The following is an 18760-nucleotide window of genomic DNA, read 5'->3' as shown; positions in this document are numbered from 1 at the left end:
AATATCTCCCAAAGGCTGACAAAATTTTGTTATATATTTCAACACATACCAACAGAAGACTTTGAAAACTAAATTGTTTGGCTTATATCATAAAAAAGCAGCATGACTTAAATGAAAAGGTTGTTTTCATTGAATTCGCGCCAACTCCAAAATTTAAAATGACTATCCCTTATTGAGAGCGGAGGGCCATGGCAGGGTGAGAACCTGGCTCACCTCCAGGGTTCCAATCCTGCTATTAAATAAATAGGAAAACTTAATTTGAACAGTTTGATAGAATTAAACTAAATTAACATGGATTTGGGGTCTAGATTTGCTTTTCAAATCTGTACCTTAAGGAGCGCATAATATCATACCCATTTGATCTTTGAAAGTGGGATTAGGCATGCAACTAAAATTCCTCAAGTGTGTGTTCACCGGCACTTATCAACTTGAAGAAGATTCAAGGACTCTAGTCAGCAGTATAATTCAAGAACAAGTGAAGCTAATTTAGTTTATCCAGCTTTCAATTTCACTTTCAAGATCAGATCTTGCCCAGAGTTATACTTAGATTGGCACTCGACACTCCAGTACTGCACTACCTTTCGGGCAAATGTTAAATTCAGTTCCTGTCTCCCCTTGCGGGTATATAGAAAATTTCTTAGCATGATTCAAAGAGTGGAGGTGTTTGCCTCTGTCCCGGCCAAACTCATTCCTTAATAAACATCAGCAATTCCAATTACTGAGATATGTGTCCATCTACATAGAGGACAATGACTACACTTTAAAAGTATAACATCCGAAAGGACATCCCAAGGTCATGAAAGGCACCGTAAGCTGGAATGGAAGACCATAAGCTGGTCTTCCATTCATCATTCTGGCAGTCATCAATTTACTTGATGTGTCCCTTCAACTCTGATGCCCTTGCCATCATAAAACATGGAATTTTATAGCACAGAAGGATGCCACTGGTCCATTATGTGTGTGTCTGCACCGGCTCCCGAAAGATCTACCCAGAAACTCCCATTCTCCAACACTATCTTGGTAGCCCTCTAAATGCATCCATTTCAAATATATATCCAGCTCTCTTAAAACCTCCTATAGAATCAGCCTCCAACATTCGTCCCAATAATGCATTCCAAGTCCCAACAACTCTGAGTAAAGATGTTCTCCTCATTCGACTCCTAATTCTCCTGCTGACTACCTTGAAATTGTGACTCCTGGTCACTGGCATACCAACCAGTAGAAACAGAAAATCCTTCTTTACCCAGTCAAAACTGGTCGTAATTTTGAACACCGCAATAAAGTTACCTTCCTCCCCACATCCCCAGCAACTCACCCTCAGTCTCTCTGTTTCTGCAAGCTATAGCCCCATCCAAAATGTACACAACTCTGGTGCGGCTGCACTTGGAGTACTGTGTGCAGTTCTGGTCCCCACATTACAGGAAGGATGTGGAGGCTTTGGAGAGGGTGCAGAGGAGGTTTACCAGGATGTTGCCTGGTATGGAGGGGAGGTCCTATGAGGAGAGACTGAGGGATTTGGGGTTGTTTTCGCTGGAAAGAAGGCGGCTAAGAGGGGATCTTATTGAAACATATAAGATGATTAGAGGTTTAGATAGGGTGGACAGTGATAGCCTTTTCCCTCGGATGGAGAAAGCTAGCACGAGGGGGCATGGCTTTAAATTAAGGGGGGGTAGTTATAGGACGGATGTCAGGGGTAGGTTCTTTACCCAGAGGGTGGTGAGGGATTGGAATGCCCTGCCTGCTGCGGTTGTAAATGCGCCTAGTTTGGGGGCGTTTAAGAGATCCATGGATAGGTTTATGGACGAAAAGGGATTGGTTTAGGTTAGTGGGTCATTGTTTTTTAATTGGTCGGCGCAACATCGTGGGCCGAAGGGCCTGTTCTGCGCTGTAATGTTCTATGTTCTATGTTCTAAAATGTCCTTTTCTTCTCCAACGTTCTTGAGTGTGTTGTCTAAGCTCTCAAGTCTGTGCTCATCTTTCCTGCAACTCCATGTTTGAATCACACCAATTAGATTTCTGTTCCTACCACAACTTGGCAACAGCCTAATAAAAGATATAAATGTTAGCCACTGTGGCCATAATGCTATTCATTCCTCATCTGCCTCAATCTCTGTGGTTTTTGATACAGACAAAGATACCATCAACAGGATATCTATTGTGTTTCTTCTGAATAATATCCAGTTTCAACAAAGCTGTCCACAACCTTGACATCCTGCTTGCTCCAAACATTACTTGTGACCCAACATCCTCTCCAACATCCACACTGTAGCCACAACATTGCCAGTCCATTTGTCATAGTCTACCTCCTGCTGAAACTCTCATCCATGCATGTGCCAACTTCAATGCTATCCTCTCCATGTTTAGCTCTTTCAAACCTCTGTTAATGCAATGTCCTAACAATGTTAGGGGCTATGTGTTAATAATGTGAACTGATGACTGTATAAATAATGAAACCTTTGTACGCCAAAAATTGTGCTCAATGCTTTCTTTTCCAGCTATGTATACTTAGATTCAGCATTAATCAGAGTACATGAAGCAAAAATTATTGGTTGTTCTCGAAGAGTACCTTCTGTACTCACTGAACTCACAATGTTGTGTCAGCTTTTTGAAGAAATGCTTCTATTTGATTCCTTCAGTGGAACCTGAACTGTTCCATGATGATCAATAATGTACGAGGCAGATTTTTTTTTACACAGAGAGTAGTGGGTGACTGGAACTCGTTGCCAGGGGAGCTGGTGGAAGTGGATACAGTAGTGACTTCTAAGGGCCATCTTGACAAGTGCATGAATAGGGTGAGAATAGAGGGATATGGTCCCCGGAAGGGTAGGGGGCTTTAGTTAAGTTGGGCAGCATGGTCAATGCAGGCTTGGAAGGCCGAAGGGCCTGATCCTGTGCTGTAACTTTCTTTGTTCTTTGACCGGAGAGTAATACTCTTCAAAGGTCTTTGTCAAATCATCATAAGTTTTGGTTCCTGGCTTTGCTGGATGAGCCAAATTCCAGAGCAAGCTGTATGTTTTATTTCCTATTGAATAAAGAAAAGCCGGTCCAAGCAACTTATTTACAATTTTATTTGCTTGTACAAAGGATTGAAAATGCTTAACATAGAAACTCCATGGTTCATTTTCTTCATTGAAAAGGGCCCAAGAATCCTAACTAACCTGGCATTTTTTGCAGGCACCAGCAATTTGAGACTGAGTATTTATTTATTACTGTCTTCCCAATACTCCCCCTTTTACCCTGGAGACTGTCAACTTGATGTTTTTGTTTCAAATTACCTCAGTCATCCAGCAAAGAATTCCATGTTTTCAAATATGTTAGATGCTGCCTTATAGCTCACTCTTCACTGATCAGAAAAAAATCCCTCTTTTAAAACAACACAGGGAACTTTTTTCTTACTTAGCCCTTCCTGCATTGGCACTTCAATATTTAATCCTGTTGTTGCTTCTCCCCAGCCTTCTAATATTCAAAGTGTGAAAACCTGCAATTTTTTTTTACTTCTACTTGGGACCTTTTCTCAGTGTTCTCGATGAAACAAAATCCTGACTCATTGCCCAATGTCTTTTTGTAATGTCCTAACTTTGTTGGGCGGTTGTGGGTTTTAAACAAAAAGAGATGTGACTTGCACACGTAGATTCAGATTAACAGCAACAAATTTCTTCGAGGAGCTCTTGCCTGTGTAGAGTACAAACTGAAACTGAAGCATCAGCCTGTGCAACACCCTAATGACATCACCATCAAATCGTGCAACTAGTTGAATATATAACAGTTAAACATATCCTATCCCACACCAATCCTGCTTACAAAAAACTCCTGCCCTTGCTGAACTCTCTCCAAAATATCGCCTTGTACATCCTATTCCCATCAACGGAGTCCCATAAAGGTCAAGCCACATTAAACAACTCCACCTTGGTAGCAGGCAACTTTTCTTGAGGCAATACCTTTAAGCCCATTGGGAAAGGGTGACCTACTTAAAACATTCCATTCATTGCTAAATAAAGCACTGTGTTAAATGATACAATACCTCCCGTTGTTGTAAACCACCAATGCCACAGGAAATTGGCGTGTTTGAGTCCCGAATTAAATAACATCATTTGAGTGTCAACTGGAAATTTAACAATAAATAAATACTGAACAACCTGGGACATTGCAAAGACCCACAAACTCTGCATTTTCCCATCAAATCTTGTCAAGACAATAAAAACATTTAGCATGGTGATTACTGGAGTATAAGAGATGGTTTTATTTTCTTGGCATTTATAGATTTTGAAAGATTAATGTAGCATCAATATCATTGCTTGCCTTTGATGGGCAAGACAGGTCTATATATTGTAACAGTAGCGTAAAGTGACATATATAAAATATGACTGATGGGATCCAAAAGTATAGTCTCACACACTGGTGGGAAAAGTCAGCATTCGATCACTAGTGCGTTCCATAATTCTATTCTGAATATGGCAACAGAAGTGGAGGGGGTGGTGGGGGCGTTGTGTTTTGATCTGTTTTTGTGTCTCTCAAAACAGGGTTTTATGAAAAATAGTTTTGTCATTGCAATCCATTCATCATAACGCTCCCCAGCGTAGCGCTTTGAAATCATTTCCTGAAGTTTTTGAAACTTTGTCTATTAACCATCAATCTCATCGTCTGTCAAATATTTGGTCTTGTGCATAAGCAGAAAGCTCGCTGAAATTAATAGTTCTCTTTTGTTAAGCCGATGGCTCATTTATCATGCGTTGATTTGCATAAATTCCCTTTAGTGCTTTGGAGTATCCATTGGCATTGAGTAGAATCAGAAAAAGGTTATAAATTAAATTAATTTTGACCCATAAGATTGTGGTACTCTGATTTATCTGCTTGCAATTGAAGATTGGAAAATCATGCAATATTCTTTGAGGAGATGATTATTTGCTGGGTTTCTGTTTTAAAGGAAACACCACTGTTTTTCTCCATGAAAATCAATGCAATTGAAAATATGGCAGTTTATCTGGAAGGTATCAATAAGTAACACGGGCTTTATACTCCTGTGCTCAGTTGAAAATTAACTACCCACTCTTCCCCCTCCCCCAGATGTGTGCAGAGTCATTACATTTACTGGTCCCATAAAGCTCTTTAAGCAGCTTATCAGGAGAAAGGAGACTCATTGTTTTCAATGATAATTCAAACAATTATCCAGATGCTTCAGCTATGGCAGAAAGAGGGCAATTGGAAAGGAAGGGTGAAGGATGGAGTAGAAAGCAACAAACATGCACGCAATATGAAAGGCTCCTATTTTAATGTCGCTTAGTAGAACTGTTGAATTAGGCTTAACTTTCTTTTATTCATTCATGGGATGTGGGATTCACTGATTGGGTCATCATTTGTTGCCCATTCCTAATTGCCCTTGAACTGAGTGGCTTGCTAGTTTCAGAGAGCACGCAACCATATTACTATGGATCTGGAGTCACATGTGGACCAGACTGGATAAGGATGACAGATTTTCTTCCCAGGGCATTAGTGAAATGGATAGTTTCATAGTCATCTTTTTATTCCAGATTTGTATTGGAATCAAATTTCACCATCTCCCCCTGGTCGATTTGAACCTGGGTCTGCAGAGCATTATCCTGGATCTCTGGATTACTAGTCTAGTAACAATACCACTAAATTACTGCCTCCACTACACATGCCTCTGCTCTTGGAAGGGGTAAAATATCCTGAAGGATATTTCTAGCCCACCCAGACTGCCTCTATAAAAATTCAACAAACTAGCTTTTGTTTTTGTGGGAAACAGATTTTTTGAGGCAGTGGGGTGGGTATAGGAGTGGGGATTGGGGCGGGGGGTGGATGGGGGTTGGAATATAAATTTAAATCAGTATTTCCATCAGAAATGTAAGCACTTATAGGACAAGGCTTTAATCTTTGTATTGACAGCGCTCAGAATGTGACGATGAGTCTTGTGCTGTAAGTCCGACCCCCTTTGTATAAGACAGTGCACAGCACTATTGGCAGTTCTGCTCAGCCAAGCAAAGAAGGGCACTGATGATCCCAGATCATACAGGGAGGAGCAGCTAGAGCAAGGCCGGCTCTCAGAATTGATGTTTGAGTGTTTTTTTATAGAAAAGATATTTCAAAATTAGTCTTGAAATAGTAAAGACTATTATTGATCCAGGCAAATTGTTCACAATAAAAAAATGAAAGCTTTAGGCCAAAGAGGTGAAATCAAGGAATAGGGTCACCCAAAGGGTTATTGTACAGAATGACATGGAACATACACCAAAGGAACAGGCTGTTCGACACCTCACAAGGTTGCCCACCAATGCCTTGAAATTTGGCCGGATATCTCTTTATGTATCGCATTGTAAATTTAGTTTGATAACACTCAAGGTTAGCTTGATTGTCCATGGTAAATTGCCCCCTAGTATCAGGGAGATTAGCAGGGTAAATATGGGGGGATTACGGGGATAGGGCTTGGGTGGGTTGTTGTTGGTGCAGACTTGATGGACTGAATGGCCTCTTTCTAGGGATTCTATGATTCTATGAACCCTAGGTGACGTGTCTTGCATATTCCACTACATTAAGGCACTATGTGAAAACTGAGTAGTTTTGTGTTGAGCTTCCCCTTAAACATAACAATGCTATTTACCTCACCTAATCCATGTGATAGCAACCTTTTTTAAATTTGTTGACAGAACATGGGCATCACTGGTTCGGCCAGTATTTATTGCCCATCTTGAATTGCTCTTGAGAAGGTGGTCTAGTAGCAATACCACTAAGTCACTGTCTCCACTCCACACCTCTGATTTTGGAAGGGAGAAACTATCTTCTTGCACCATTGCAGTTTACCCCTCCCCACCATCCTTCTGCCCCCAAGTGGAAACACAAAGCTGTGGACGGAATGGTCAGTTGGGAAATTGTTAAGATTCAAATTCAAATCAAGATAAATATCCATCAGTCTTGACAAAGTGCCATCAACTCAAAAGGTTGGCACCGGTTCTAACTCTGTCCAAGTGGGAGGGTTTTGAATGAGTTAAAATCTCACCCGTTAACTCTGTTTCTCTCTCCAGAGATGGCAGCTGACCTGCTGACTGTTTCCAATTTATGTTGAAGCATCAGAAGTTACAAGCTAGAGGAAATTATTCTAAATTTTGTATCTCATCTTAAAAGTTTTAAGTTTATTTATTAGTGTCACGAGTAGGCTTACATTAACACTGCAAAGAAATTACTGTGAAAATCCCCTAGTCGCCACACTCCGCCACCTGTTTGGGTACACTGAAGTAGAATTTAGCAGGCCAATGCCACCTAACCAGCACGTCTTTCGGACTGTGGGAGGAAACCAGAGCACCTGGAGGAAACCCATGTAGACACGAGGAAACATGCAAACTCCACACAGACAGTGACCCAAGCCGGGAATCGAACCCGGGTCCCTGGTGCCGTGAGGCAGCAGTGCTAACCACTGTGCCACTGTGCTGCCCTTTAGGTATCCTTGAGAGCTACAGTGATGCTTGTCACTTTTACAAGAAGTCTGGATGTCTTACGAAGGCAACAATCAAAATGGTAACAGATAAGTTTTAATTTAAGAAAACTTTTTGTCTACCCAAAATCTGAACCTTCCAATCGGGGAGCTAAAGAAAATGTCACTGCCAGATTGACAGTCTTGTATGAGTTACGACGCAACAATTCTTCGAAGGAGTGAATCTTTTGCTTGACTAAATTTTTGTTAGCCTTATGTCAGCAGCGTCCTGAGTATCGAGTTATTACCCGCAATATACTTCAGTGGGAAATGTACCCATTTGGTGGGCAAGGGGACAGTGGGCGAACACTAAAAAGAGCCATAAATCATAGAAAGCAGGGTTTCCCTTTCAATTATATGCTGAGGGGCCAGGAAATTAGGAAAGCTGTGTTTTATTGCCCGCTTCCTGCAATATATTTCTTGCTTGAAACAGTTGAGTGCTCACACTGATTGCTTTGTCAGCAGGTCAACCACAAAACCTCAAACTGTGAGAAGTCAAAACATCCACTTTACAATAAGTCAACTCACTTAAAGCTGCAGTACTCTCTCTCTTGAGGCATTCTTCCAGCACACTCCTGCGAGTAAGTGCCTGGCTAGGGATCAGGATTGGCCAAAAGGGTTAATCTTAGTGACTACAGGCAGAAGCAAAGTGGAAGTAATTTAGAGAACACATTAGGAACTGGTCGATATCTAATTGAATCAGTTCAAAGCATTCTCTCCAGACTTCAGTTCTGGACGGAGCAGAGTTTAGACCCAACCAAACCGGTTGGAGAATCAGTGTGTGTGAACTGGAGGAGAAACTCAAAGCACAAAATTTCTGTCAGGCACCAGACATTCGGGGTGGAATTCTCTGGCTGTTCACGCCCCGCTGCCGTCACCAGTGAGGACAGAGAACCTGACGCTCAGCCAGATCTCCCTTCACTGCAGCGGGATGGAAGAATCCCGCTGGCCTGAATGGCCGGAGAATCCTGTGAATTCAGCAAATTGGCAAGGTCGACGGAAGCACCAGAAAACAAGGCTGACTTGGAGGACGGCTGCTGAAATCCCAATATTGTGAACAGAAGTGACACAAATTTCCGAACTGTAAAGCATTTGGCTAACCACCGTTACTGGGGAAAACATGACAGTTACCGGTATTCATCATTAGAGAATAAGAGCCCATTTAGCATTAAGTAACGTTACATTAATCCTATTGGAAATACCTAAATGAGTTAATGGTTGTGCAGCAGTTCACGACCGAATTGGATTTTCATTTAAGTATCTGATAAAATCCTACACCTGTAACATTTAAAGATAAAGGCACATGACACAATTGACAAATGGCCCAGGCAGACTAAATACTGATTTTACAACAGAGAGCTGCAGATGGTGATGAGAAAATTGATCTTTGACTGGACTTCAGTTGTGCATGGGTCTCCCTTGGGTCAGTCGTTACTTCGTCTTCTTCCCGAGTTCTCTGCCCGAAGATAGTTCCTTGGCGATTTAGGATCATAGAATTCCTACAATGTAGATGGGCCATTCAGCCCATCAAGCCTGCACTGACAACAATCCCACCCAGCCTATCCTCATAATCCCACATATTTACCCCGCTGGTCTCCCTGACATTAAGAGGCAATTTAGTATGGCCAGTCAACCTAACCCGCACATCTTTGGACATCATGTGTTGGCAACACTAGGCCAGAAAAGAGGGCCCTTTAAAAAGTATTTGGATGAGCACTTGAAACATCATAACATTCAAGAATATGAGACAAGTGCGGCAAAACGGGAATAGAGTGACATTGGGGTGGTAGGTATTGTTGGTGCAGACTCAATGGGCCGAAGGGTCTTTTCCATACTGTACGACTCTCTGATTCTATATTTAAAGGGCACCTGCACTACCTGTCTCAACTTTACCCAGCCACTACTCCATCATTCCCCACGGACCCTCCTCCCGTCCCTGGCCATCCTCCAAGTAACTTGCATGGCCATAACCGTACACTGGCATTTACAGACAATCCCCAAACAGGACAATGTGGCAGCAACTCAACATTAATCATGGAAGAAGGCAACCTCAGAATGTGTACCCCTCTCACGTGCAGTGGTGAATGTGATGTTATATTTTCCATCTAATGGGGAATTAATTTGGAGGAGGAATTTAATTTCAATGGGGGTGGTCTTTTAATGAGCACGTATATCTTGCTAACACATGCAAAAGGGCTTCCTGACATAGTTTGCCTTTAAATTCCCAAGAATTGAATTGCTAAAATTCAGACTGTCATTGGGAAACTCATTTTTGGCCTCATGCCAAATTAGGTTCCCCTGCCCGTGAAGCTACCGCTTGCGGGTGGGATCTTAGGTTCTGCCCCATGTGTCAATCACAAAATGTCACATATGCAAAAGATACATTGCAGTTCTGATTGCAACTCTCAGCAACTCAGAGAATGAGAAGCAGGGGCAACCCAAATATTGGCATCAAAAATACATTTTTAACAACTCAGCAGTAACTCTGAATTTCTTGACATCCGTTCAAGATAATCAACTTCAAACCAACACCCTTAAATGTTGCAGTTTTATTTAATTTGCAATTTCCCTCGTGCACAAGTCAGGCTAGGGGCATCACGGTGGCACATGGTTAGCACTGCTGCCTCACAGCTCCAGTGGACTCAGGTTCGATTCTTGGTTGGGGTGACTGTCTGTGTGGACTTTGGACATTCTCCCTGTGTCTGCATGGGTTTCCTCTGGGTGCTCCAGTTTCCTCCCACAGCCCAAAGATATGTGGGTTACATTGGCCATACTAAATTGCCCCTAAATATCCTGCGGTGTGTAGGTTAGAGGGATTAACGGGGTGAACACGCGGAATTACGGGGTTAGGGCCTGGGTGGGATTGTGGTCGGAGCAGACCCGATGGGCCGAACGGCCTCCTTCTGCACTATAGGCATTCTATGGATTCTATGCCACAACACTGAAGTTAAGCTACAAGTGCATCATTAACTGAAAATCACAGCAATGCAAAACTGGCTTGCTGCATCCTTGGTGAATATTATCTTAGCTGCTGGCATTTAAAAAGTTAATAACTCCTGCCTAGACTAATGGTTAAAGATAGGTGCAAATCAACAAACCTTTCTGTGGTCAATGAACCTTTTGAGAAAGGTTACAGTGCCACCTTAGCAATTTATCTGCTCATTAAGGTATTTCACAACACTTGTCTATCTTTTACTCCAAACAGGATAAGTGTCTTGTTCTCACTATTGCTAACAGGAAGCGTATCAAAAAAAATGAATGCCAAGCCATCTGAGCGCCAAGTCTCCATCTTGATCCTTGTTTGCAGGGGCACCGCGCCTAGTTTACATGAGGACTGATACCGGTTACCGCAGGTACTAATGGCATTAGCATCAGAGCTTACCCTGGCTGGATCATAAATCACACAGGACAACTCTGATAAAGAAACTGTTCACAGGTTGGGCTTGTGTACATGCATACTTCACCCCAACCATATCTGCAAGGTATCATTGTCTCCAGGTGCTGCAGTTATCTGTGAGCTGTAATCACAGCAGAATAATGGAGCCCTGATAGGTGTCACAAACAAAGCTGCTCCACTCTCTAAAAACCTTGTTGATTTACGCACAAAGTTTAATATTTACATCAGTGGTGAAAAAGGAAAGGCATTTTGTGTTGCTGCGGCAAGTTTATTAGTACAAAACATACTTAAATCCACATACGGGGATTTAGAAATCGGGTTATTTTACATAGCATTTTACCAGGAGTATTTACAATTCGTAAATCATGTTTATTCTAGAGCAGACTGGCACAAATAATGCTTCAAGCGTCCCTCTCAAGGGAGTCAGCAGCATAGTGGTATTGCCACTGGACTAGTAATCCAGTGCTCTCAGGACCCAGGTTTGAATCCCACCACGGCAGAGGATGAAATGTCAATTCAATAAAAATCTGGAATTAAAAGTCCAACGATGACGACAAAAGCATCGTCAGTTGTCGTAAAAAGAAACCCATTTGGTTCACTAATGTCCTTTAGGGAAAGACATCTGTTATTCTCACAAAGTCTGGCCTTGTAATGACTTTAGTCAGGCAATTGAGGTGGGCCTGTTAGAATATGAGCTCCCTGATTAAGAGCCAAATGGATGGGTCAATCAGGGAGCCTCTTACTTTGTATTTAACCAGGAGTATCAGTTCCTCTGGGACTCCGAGTGTAGACTGTGAACTGAAAGCAATCTCTGTGCTGTTGTCAGACTTGTAAATAAAGGGATTCTGGTTAGGGGCCTTCTGCCTCTGAGGACTTATTACAGGCCTATATGTGACTCCAAACTCACAGCGATGTGGTTGACTCTTAAACGCTGGCTCAGCCAGCGATGCCTACATCCCATGAATAAAAACAATGGTATAAAAGAGCCAGCAGCCTGGTGGAAACTTTGTTCCCCAAACTTGAGTTGAGCTTTATTGGAACCATGTAGAAGGCCAAAGACAATCAGAGAGGGATAGAGGTTTAAAATGGCAAGGAGGAAGAATTCAGGATCACGCTGGCAAAAATAATGTCGCTGTTCTACAAAGCAATACTTACTTTGCTCAAATGTAGGGGAAGCCGCACTGTCAGCAGTGTACTGCAGTGGAGGAAATACAAACAAATAGCTCTCTCATCCAGGAGTTTTGGACATTGGTGGGTGACATGATGAATGGGAAGACGTTGCATCTCCTTCAGCAGAATGTGAAGCCCCTGCCCCAGGGGAAGGAAAATTGATAGAAAGATGAAACGACCTTTGTGCTCATTACAAAGGTCATGCAATCCTACCACCAGTTTATATTATGTCAGGTGAGATGAAGGCCTAGTGGTATTATCACTCAATTATTAATCCAGAGACTCAGCTAATGTCCTGGGGACCCAGATTAGAATCCTGCCACGGCAGATAATTCAATAAAAAATGTCTGGAATTAAAGATCTACTGATGACCATGAAACGATTGTCGGAAAAACTCATCTGGTTCACTAATGTCCTTTCAGGAAAGAAATCTGCTGTCCTTACCTGGTCTGGCCAACATGTGACTCCAGAGCCACAGCAATGTGGTTGACTCTCTGCTGCCATGGGCAGCTAGGGATGGGCTGTAAATGCTGGCCAGCCAGCAACACCCATATCCCATCAATTAATAAAAAGATTTTTCAAAACGGGTATTGTTAACTGAAACACAAGTGGAGAGTCAGCTTCTGTATTGGTACCAGTGATTTTTTTTCTCATTTGATCCTGGGAAAGGTTGGCTTTTATTGCCTGGCTCCAGTTGCCTGCGGGAAGATAATGGTGATCCTTCAACTTGGTCTATCACAGTCCATACGTCACTATGATTTGGTACACCTGATAGGCTTGCTCAGTCACTTCAGAGGGCAGTTAAAAGTCAACCTTGAGACACTTCATAATAAGGGTAAGAAGTTTTGCTCCTTAAGAACTGGATGGATTTTTAAAACATTCCAACAGCTTTTTATTTCCCGTGTTATTTTTTTCCCTTTAAAACAAATTCAAAATTCTCAAACTTACAACATGGGAAACAGTCAGCATCAACTAATCACTTGAATCTTGATTCACATCAATATATCCACAGATATACTCACACTCTCCATTGTGAGTTTGAAAAGTAATCAAACTCAAATTTAAATTAACCCAAAGTTAACCATTAGAAAAGCACATGATACAATGCCCTCTATTTCATTTGATGCCTATAGTTTTACACACTGATCACCATCAAAGCTCTTTAAATAGCACTGGGCAAACATAACACAGCTGTGCTGGGAAGAAAATGAGGGACTGATGTTACCAGGTTGTAAAACTGCAGGTTTAAAATAAGCTTCAAATAAATTTACCCGCAGCTATCCACAGTACATAACTAGCCTGAACCCAGATCCAAATGCAGGAATGTTACGGCTCCGAACTATAAAATTACATCAGATCAGAAACTGGACATGAAACATAATTTTCAACTTGGGAAGATATCAGGTACAAGATTGTTGATAAGAGATATCAGCCCAAAAAGAAACAAATGTCTTTTGCCCACACGTCAGGTTATGATATACTCTGTAGCATGATTGGTGCAGACTGAAATGTCTTTCCAATTGGTCTCAAAAATGGACCCTTAGTACTCAACAGAAAAACATCAGTGTAAATATTTTCATTCCTCATGCCAGCCTTCTTTGGGATTTTCTCAATTATGAGACTGTTCTATAGGAAGGAAGTAAGAGGGTGGGATTCTCCCCTCTGGCACAAAGACCCACGGCAAAGCGGGGTGAGAAGGGGAAACAGGGAGTATTTCCCAATGGGGGGGCAGACAGAAAACCATATCTTCCGGCCCTGACCTCATTAATTATGCATGTGAGCTTTAGCGCCATCTCCAGGTGGGGCAGGCTTGGTGCTGCCTGTCCCCCCTTCATATCAGGCTGCCATATTTAAACAGCGCCCAGAATCCTTCCTGTCAGCACATATCACTGACAGGAAATGTCATGTAGGGGAAGACAAGGTCCTGCGCTCTTGTTTAATGTCATCTCCTTATGTGTCCTCCTCAATCATGTCGACATGGGGTGGGATATCGTGTACCCGGCTGATGGTAGGAGGATGCCCAGTGGGGAAACCAATACGGCATGGGTGCAAATGGTTAATGCTGTGACTGCACAGGAAGAATGTAACGCAGTGCCGCAAGAGCATGAATGGCCTTAGTCGTTCTGCCAGGGTAAGTCTCATCCATGATCAAATAAGACTCCAAAATGTCAGGGTCCAAGGATCAGTGGCAATGGCGTGTCCTGCCCCATTTCAGTGTACTCACACTGCAGTGGAGTGACCACAGTGTCTTCTCCACCCTTCAGCAGACATGAGACACTGCGTACAGCAAGGGTGGGGCTGTGGAAATTGGGAGGGAGGGGGCAATAAGCACAGCAAGAACAAGCAGCCTCCACATCACATTCATGTACGAGCCTTCCCCCATGCACGTGGATGCACTCCGTGCTCCAAAAGGAGCTGGTCCCCAACTTCAGCCCAATCCACACCAGTGATGACTTGCTGCACAGAAGTGGGTTATATTCCAAGGCGAGGGAATGAGGTATCCAATCTAACATGCAACCCCTCTCAACTGTCCCCCTTTTTGAGCAGCTGAAGCTTTGGAAAAACCAAGTGGAATTGGAGGAGGGGGGAGGGGGTTGACCATACCTGAGGGTCTCTCTGAGTTTGAGTCGGGAGCTTGCAGGAGTCGAGCGGGACAAAAGAATCAGCAACGGGCAGCTTAGTCTTTGCCGTCCAACCAGTAAGGCTTCATCCATTCAATGCAAAAATGTCAAATATGGCTGCATCTTGGACATAGCTGATGCTATCACTTACACTCTCCTTTCTCACTTATAGGTGTCTCCAGGCCTTAGGAAGAGAACTCTGGGGAGAACACACAAACTCCACACCATCACCCAAATCCAGATTTGAAGCTGGGTGCCTGTTGCTGTGAGGCAGCAGTGCTAACCACTGTGCCACTGAGTCCCCCATAACAATTATGGCATTTTGGATGATTTCCAGCTCCATGTCCTACATGATTAAAATGAACAATTTCTACATATTAGTGCATCAAAATGTAAACTGTCACAAGTGGATCAATTACCTCCAGACTGTGCTAAAGCAGTGTCTATTAATCAGTGAATATAGGAGCAAATGGTAAAGGAGGGACGCTTTAACTTGAAGTTTCAATGCATAATTAGTGACATATAGTGGACCCAGCTCCTTACAGGACATCCTATGGTGTTTCATAGTCCCATCACTTGCTAGTCCCTTACCAGATCTTTCCTAGATATTAAGGAAGGTCCTATCCAAATGAGCAGATGTCATGTTGTGACTTCATATCAGCTACACCTGCACATTGTAGTCAGGGTTGTGACTTAAGACGCAAGAATCTCCGACAAGTGCGCTGATCCATTCTTAATTGAACTCCCCTGAATTATCCTTCATCAGGTTTGGGTTGACTTGAGGCATTGCTTCCTCAGCAATGTACGACCGCTCTCCCACCGCTTGTACTAAAAAGAGCAATTTTGTTCCTTTTTAGAATCTCTGATTAAGGTCAATTGTCAAGTTAAGAAAATGACACCCCAGTAAGTTTAAAGATAAATTTCATTTAGCAGTGAATAAGGTATAACATTTTTCTCTGCCCAGAGATGACATGGTAATAAATGAACAAGGCCTAAAGCTATATTTTCAACAAAGCTGCAATTTTCTTCCAAGATAGAACTTCAATTAAAAAATTGTACCCATTTTCAGATACTCCCCAAAGAAGTTTCTTGTTGATTGCTTCTAACCCTCTTTCTAACTTGACGTTTCCACATTCTAGAAAGTACAATATGTTCATAAATTTATTCCCATAACAATAAATTCCAATAAAGATTCTCATTCTGCCTCTTGCTTGCGTTTCTATTATTACTCGACTTTGCAATCAACCAGCAATGATGGCTGGCTCAGGTGTGATGACAGCCAGCCCAATCTCTGAGTGGATTGTACCGAAATTTCTAAGATGCAAACCAGGCACCAAAAGTTTTAAAAACAGACTGTGGAGGTGTTGGTGTTGGACTGGATTGGACAAAGTAAGAAGTCTCGCCAGGTTAAAGCCGAACAGGTCCATCTGGAATCATGAGCTTTCGGAGCACTGCTCCTTCATCAGGTGAGTGGAGGTAGATTCACAAACATAAGCTCATGTTTTCAAATAAACATGTTGGACTTTAACCTGGTGTTAAATACAGAAGATACTGATGTTTCAGTTATTCTTGATTGGTTCAAAGGCATAGGGATGACCAAGTAGCCAAGCCATGATCACATTCTTTGAGCTGCCCTTTTTTTTCGCTCCTTTGGACAAAGATTAACAGCCTTAAGTTCATGTTTCCTTCATCTTTAGAGGGGTCTACAGCTATACCTGAGAACAGTGTGAATATCAGCAGGAAACAGCAATGGTTATCTGTAAAAGTGCCAAGTGTCAGCTTGGCTTATTTGGTGGCACACTCACCCTTCTCTAACAAGGCCAGGAGTGGCAATATCGGGCTGGATTTTACACCAATCGCCATATTCCCCATCCTCTGATTAAAACGTCGATCATCAGCAAACCCCCTCCCCACCAGCCTGAAACCCAGTTGTCCTGCAGCAATATTACACTGGAAACAACCTTCATTGTTTCAAAGTCAGGCTTCCACTTCCACCTGGGAGGAAGTCCCAACTGGCTGTTCTGCAGTTTCAGCATTGTCAGGATTGAGAGGGGGTCACTGCTGGGACCTCATTTAGGTTAATCGTTTTGCACAAAATAGTGAGACTAAAACCCAAGGAAGAAGACTGATGATGCCCAGACTTAAAAATAAGTCTGGGATTTTAGGCTAGTCTGGCTGGGAGTTGGTGGGGATGAGGTGGGAGAGGGAGATGGGGACACTGGGTTTTGAGTGGCCAGGAAGGAGAGAATAAAGAGAGATATGACCTTCTCCATCCAAAGTAAGATGGGAGACAGGTTGGTGCTGGGCAGAAAGAGCAGGGGGAAAGATCACACAATTAATTATACAACCCCCCTCATATTCAAATACACCAGTGGGAAACTGTAAAATCCAGTCTGCAGTACTGCTATATTGCGGAGATGCTGAAGTTGGACTGGAGTAAACACAGTAAGAAGTCTCACAACACCAGGTTAAAGCCCGACAGTTTTATATTTGGTAGCACAAGATTTCCGAGTGTCACTCCTTCTTCAGGTGAGTGAGAATTTGTGTTCACAAACGGGGCATACTTATTCAATTTCCAAGATAATGGTTGGAATGTGAATCTTTACAGGTAATCAAGTCTTAAAGGTACTGCTATATTGCCAGAGACACTGGTAGAGGGGCAATCTTATGAAAAACATTCTAAGTCCAAGTAAGCGTGAAAACGATTCTGTCTTGCTAATGACATTCAAATTACATTCAAATTTAATTTAAATAATTTACTCAGCTTTGTGCCAGAAATGAGTGTGAGGCTGACCTCACTGGATATCCAGTGCCGGTAAGATCATGAGGGGTGAGAAATCAGGCACGAAAATAATCCTTAGGCTCTCGCGCAATCTTACTGGCTCATCCCACCCATTGACTGGCGAGGCACAATGCTAAGATCACCCCCATTGTCTTTAAGAGAGCTTATTAAATCGAAAGCCCGTCTGTTTGTTCAAGAGTTCTGATGGCGTTATATAACTCAAGGTAGTGTTTCAAGAAGAATAAAGTTCTCCTGATGTTCTTCTGGTCAAGAGTGTGAAAAACATATTAACTACTGAATTCAATTCAATTCATTGGATCTTGCTGTGCACAGATTTGCTGTTATCAGTATAGCAATGTCGACAATGCTTCAAATGTAATGCACCAGATGTTTATCATTCTAGGATGACCTGAGGAAGTGGTAAACCCAAACTTCCTTCGCACGTCTAATTGTATTATGAGATATGTTGTCACCAAGGCATCAAATGTATTCATACCACTGTTAATTACAGCAAGTCTTTGACTTTCCTCAAATGAAAAATATAAAATGTAATTGCTGTTGCAAACAAGATTTATTTGTCATTATAACATTATTTGTCAAGTGACAGAAACTTTTGATTAAAGGCCAAATACTCATAGAAATAGAAAAAGATACCTCTGTCTAAACGGCTCGACCACTTTGAGTTGAACAATCAAGTGCAGTAATTGGGAACAGTTGAGATTCCTTTTTTTCAGGAACAACTTGTTAAATGGCTAATCATTAACCGATGGTTAAACTTCACTTCTTGAACAAATATATGCTGTAATAGAATGGACAAGAAGCAGTTAATGGTCAAACCTGTCAGTCCAATTATTTTTAAAACAAGGGATAACTACAATGGAAGTTTGTTGAAAGAGGTTGAATTTGCAGCAAAAGCATGCATTTATAGAGTGCTTTTAGCAATTCTTTCTGCATGTTATTCCAAGGTGTACCCTACATAGAATTTCATAAGGAATTGGAGACAGCGTCATTGAGCTACAAATGAGGAGCTAGGAGATCAGCTTTGGTTTGGTGCAATACGCGGATGAGCATGTCAGCAGTAGTCAGGCATGCCTTAGATTGAAATTCCAACCTTATGAAACTACTGCACATGGCTACCCAGAAGCTAAATGCCAAAAGTAAAAGAGCTAAAAAGGCGCTACAAAAGCAAATGAATGAATGTCCTTTATCAGCCTACTCACAGCCAGTCAAGTATGGTAAATGGACAGTCCTATAAGTATCTGGAGAAGATAGCACCATGAATTATCAATTATAATGGAGCCCAGCAT

General features: G+C 42.2%; 1 protein-coding gene across 3 annotated transcripts in view; it reads right to left on the bottom strand.

Moving 5' to 3' along the window:
• The window catches only part of lypd6b (LY6/PLAUR domain containing 6B), a 124068-nt gene that overhangs the window by 96532 nt on the left and 8776 nt on the right, over positions 1–18760 (bottom strand). The window contains exon 1 of one of the 3 annotated variants that reach the window (XM_080198291.1): positions 18108–18236. The exons of the other annotated variants lie outside the window; for them this stretch is intronic. The gene's annotated coding sequence lies outside the window, so the exon portion shown is untranslated. Of the gene's footprint in view, positions 1–18107; positions 18237–18760 lie in introns of those variants that run through there. 3 annotated transcript variants of the gene reach the window in all.

The sequence above is a fragment of the Carcharhinus amblyrhynchos genome, chromosome 11 (assembly GCF_965287045.1).
Source record: "Carcharhinus amblyrhynchos chromosome 11, sCarAmb.v2.hapA, whole genome shotgun sequence".
Classification (NCBI taxonomy): Eukaryota; Metazoa; Chordata; class Chondrichthyes; order Carcharhiniformes; family Carcharhinidae; genus Carcharhinus; species Carcharhinus amblyrhynchos.
This window is presented reverse-complemented; position numbering and strand designations above follow the sequence as displayed.